General features: G+C 37.6%; 1 pseudogene; it reads left to right on the top strand.

Moving 5' to 3' along the window:
• Positions 1 to 616: 616 nt before the first annotated feature.
• Positions 617 to 1,902, top strand: LOC149169513 (WD repeat-containing protein 26 homolog pseudogene; annotated as a pseudogene).
• The last annotated feature ends 2,946 nt before the right edge of the window (positions 1,903 to 4,848 follow it).

Below are 4,848 nucleotides of genomic sequence, written 5' to 3' on the forward strand. Positions count from 1 at the left end.
ATCTCATCGCGATTTGTCTCATTTCATTACGACCTTCGTAGCAATCACACCGCAACCTAAATCATTAGGTCACAACTTACCTCAACAAACCACGACTTCCCCTCCATCACATCGTGATTTGTCTCATTTCATTACTACCTTCCTAGCAATCACACCTCAACCTAATTCACTAGATCACAACTTACCTCAACAAACCACGACTTCCCCTCAATCGCTTCGCATGATAGTTTGTTCGCATTAGTAAACGCATCACAACCTAACTCTTCTCATCGTGACCTAGGTAGTTCTTATCATCGCAATCTAACTTGTCTCATCGCATTCTCCCTCATCACCACTTTGCGACCTTCCCAACAATCACATCGCATCAATCCTCGTCATGTCGCACAACAACTCTATGTCTATTCGTCTTCCTTTGTTTCCCGATAAAAGACACCTTAAGCTATTGAGGAATCGATATGCAATTGGGACCCAACCTACTCTCGAAATCCCATTTGAATAGAGATATACAAAGATGGAAAATGGTTTTATTTGGATCCAAAGCATGAAATACATAATCTAGAAATATCTATCTATGTTACAAAGTCTCATTCTCTATCTTGGACAATCTCCCAGATTGATGCGTTTAAAGGTGTCCTCATCGGGCTTGAGAATAGGTTTGGAGGAAGAGACCCCTGCATTGTTTGTGGGGTCAGTGAACATCTTAATGGCCAAATCATTGTCTTTGGATGAAGGTGAGACAATAGGTTCCAAAGGACTCATAGGGAGGGTGGAGTTCGTAAGGGTAATAACACAGGCTCTATATTTCTTGGGTTACTAGAAAGGTGGTGCGGTTTTGGAGGAAAAGGAAGGAATACTTCTTCTGTCTTCAACTACAGCTCTATTTAGGGAACAAATACTCGATGGAAAGTGGGATGAAAGCGTTGTTACATTGCGGGGTATTGATCAAGTGAAGGTAGAAGGAAACACACTGAAGGCTACATCCTTTTTGATATTGCAACAGAATTTCTTTGAATTATTGGACAAAGGTAATATCCCTGAAGCTAGGAAAACACTTATATTAGAGATTTCTCCACTGCAATTGAACACAAAAGGAGTACATGAATTTGTAAGCTGCATTGTGTTTCCTTCATGATGCGAGGAGCTTGGATATTAAAAGCAAGGGAATCCAAATCCCAGTCAACAGAGCAAAGTTCTGCAATAAATTCAACAATTATTACTACCTTCTATAATGATCACAGAAAAGAGGTTGGACTGTCTAGTGGAGCAGGCCCTTAATGTGTAGCGAGAAGCATGCATTTTTCACAACTCCTTGGATCCGACCCTTTCTCTATATACTGATCATCAATGTGGATGGCATCAAATTCATACTGTGACATTACAGGTATTGGAGTCACATAAAATGAAATGTGGTTTCTACGTTTTTCAAACGATGGGAAGTATTTGGCCTCTGCATCAGAAGTTTGTTTTACAATAATTAGGGAGATAACCGAAGGGGATTCCTTCTCCATGAAACATATATTAATTGCACACCAGAAACCAGTTTCATTTGTTGCTTCGATACCTGATGATAAATTGCTGCTTACATGCGGTATTGAGGAGGTTGTTAGTCTTCAGAATGTTGAGACTGGCGAATGTAAATTGACCTATGATAAATCCAACAGTGGATTCACTTCTTGTGGTTGGTTTCCAAATGGTAAAAGGTTTATCTCTAGTGGATTTGATAAATGCATCTACATATGGGATCTTGAGAGATTAGAACTGGAATATGTTGTACACGGGGTAAAGGATAATTGCCCTAAAATAATTCGTTTTAATTGGGTATCTGAAGAATTAGTGGGCTTTTGGAAAGGAAATATATTGAATAGCTTTTGTATGAATCCTTTTAAATTAATAAATTTATGACCTATGATATGCGTTGCGATTTTGTTATTGAAGATGCCTGTGAAAGGATAAATAACAAACTATAAGAGGCTTACAGCTGGGGCTGTCTCAAGAATCACAACTACCATGTTGTCTTCTCATGGATAGTCTTATTCAACCCTTTTGAACAAGGCCCCATGAAATGTAGTTTTTATGGTGTATGAAATTTCGAAAGTAGCCTTCGCTCAAGACCCAGGAACAACTGAGATAACACATTCACAAGGAAAGAAAATAGGAGCTCCAACTATTGGGGGAGAAAATATTGCAAAATTATGAATAAGGATGCTATTATCACTGTAAGGAATGATAAGACAGAAATCAATGATCACAATTTGAGGTAGCTATTGAGAAGGTTATTGGAAATTTCAACAAGAAAATTAAGGTAGAGTAAGGAGCAAAGTAAGACTGTAGCATATCACAAATTAGGTCACGTTGTAGTTGGATGGTTCTTGGAGCATGCATAGCCGCGTTTGAAAGAAACAACTATTCCTCAGGGTGCTGTAGCATTGGGATTTTCTCAATGTTTACCAAATGAGAATTTGGTGATGATGTGGAAACACTTCCTTGGGGTCATCATTTCTGATATTTATCCTCTGAGGTGCAAGGGAGACTATGGAGGGACGACTGCAACATTAAATTTGGTTCTAATTTGATTTTGGCACAAACATTTCTCATTATCACTGTAACCATTGGAACTTCATCATATTCTTAGTTTTGGAGTTCTTTCAGTGATTACAATTTTCTTTGTACCTAGTGTGATGCCTGAAACAAGACCTTTTACTTGAGCAGATCGAAGAAATGGATGTTAGAGTCACTGAAAATTTAGTATGTAAATGACAGAGGATCAAGTTACAAATTTTATAGTGGGATTTGGATTGCCTATAAACTTTTAGGTTTGAGGAGAAAAAGGAGATTAACATAAGAGCAATTTAGCTTCTGAAAAGATCGGACTGCTGGTAAATTTTTATAATTGCAAGAAAGAGTGGATAATTAATGCCAACACATTCCCCTGTTTTATAGAAGTAGCACACTTGTTGCTTATTTGTCATGGTTTTACGAACCATCTTATCCTGCAAGAGATAGGTAGTGTCTAAGAATTCAAGAAAGCAGAAAACTCTAGCTTCTCAGTAGTTTTGAGAATGGAAATATGGCAGTCTGATTCCTTCCCTACAACAATGACCTGAACTTCCAATATGCCGCAACATAAAAGTTCATTGTGTTTCTTTCGTCATGTTGCAAATATTATTTTGCGATAATTATGAAAATGATAAAATGCTAAAAGTCAGTCTAGAATGTGATAAGTCATGAGAAATTGAAGTCATGGGGAAGGTAAGGAGTCACCTACCCATTTGCATAAATGTATCCTCATGCCTCCAAGCTGGGGGATTTTAGCACTTGAGTTATGTTAGCATTGAGATAACTATTAGCACTTAGGTAGCTTTTAGGCTGAGTTGTGGTGAGGTAGATTTTAGGCTGGGTTATGGTGAGGCTAGGGGATTATCTTGGAGGTGATATGAGCAACCCACTTTTCACTATTAGATTATGATGGACTTGTGGTACATGTATTTGAAGTTGCAACACTATTAATGAGAAGCTCTTCACACTTCGCATAGATTCCCGTGCATTATCGAATACTTCTATTATGTTTGTATGTATGCTTTCACATGGGTTGTATGTTAATGAAAGAATTCATGGCTTATTTCTCATATATTTACCAGAATCTTTTCTCTTAGTAATCAATTGCGAACTAATTTGCAATTAGCTTCTAGCAATTTCTTACTTTTGTATGTCTTAGATGGTCTTAGTAAACGGGCTCATCTTGAGAAGTGCTTGTTGTTGTTGTTTTGTTGTTATATTATTGTATCTTGTACTTCAAGTTTATCATTTGTGGGCTGAATCCTACTCACTCTCTAGGTGTTTAATACTTGCCCTCATATTAACATCTCTTCATTTGAGAGCCAAGAGGAAACAAACATGGTGGTAGTTGGGCCCACATATAAGATGGGACTCTTATCCCAAACGATGTGAGGTCTAATTGGGACTTCACATCGGGGAGATCCCCTTATTGTTATACATTTCCTCCCCATCAACATGCTGGTAAGCGCTACCTGAGAACGGGTTCTGAGTCTAGCACCACTGCTAGATTTGCTTGTAGTCTCGTCAACCACATTTGTAGATGTTTACAACACTTCAACTAGGAAATCTGATAGAAAACCATGGCATGATACATGTATATTCACATTACTACCCGTTTATCGGTTCACTGCCTGTCTACAAGAATTCAAGGTTCAAAACACTAGCAGTGATGGTGGTCAATATCCCCTTTTTCATATGGCTCTGTGAGTTTTAATGCAAGGGTGAGAACACAAAATTTTAATGGTCTATGGCACTTGGGCCCAAGGCCTTGACACTTCAAACCTATGAGTATGAATAGAACAAGGGTGCGAAACTCCATAGAACTTATAACACATCAATTCTGAAGCCAAAAGAAGGCAAGACCCCCAACATGAAAATATACACAAAATATATTGTGCAAGAGGATATTGTACACATCACTTCATTTCAACCGACTTATTGTTGTTTGGTTAGACATGCTCATAGACATACTAATATGATAAAAATACATGAGGAATTCCAAATTCTCTAGTAAACAATACATTTCAGATGAGCCAATAGGCTATCACATTCCACAGCCATAATAATCAAAATGAATGAGCATAAACACACTATGTATCACATCGACCATGAATGAGATATTAGAGAACATAGTCCAACCATCTATCAAAGTCATGACATATAAGAGATAAAACTAATCACGAACATAACAATGATCTTCACCATTCAAGCATTCTTTAACATTCGATAATATAAAAGATCTCATTCCACAGACAAGTAGCTCCTAAAACATTACATATTATAACTCAGTAT

The sequence above is a fragment of the Pinus tabuliformis genome, chromosome 4_2 (assembly GCF_031772625.1).
Source record: "Pinus tabuliformis cultivar Carrire ecotype Pingquan chromosome 4_2, CPIR1, whole genome shotgun sequence".
NCBI lineage: Eukaryota > Viridiplantae > Streptophyta > Pinopsida > Pinales > Pinaceae > Pinus > Pinus tabuliformis.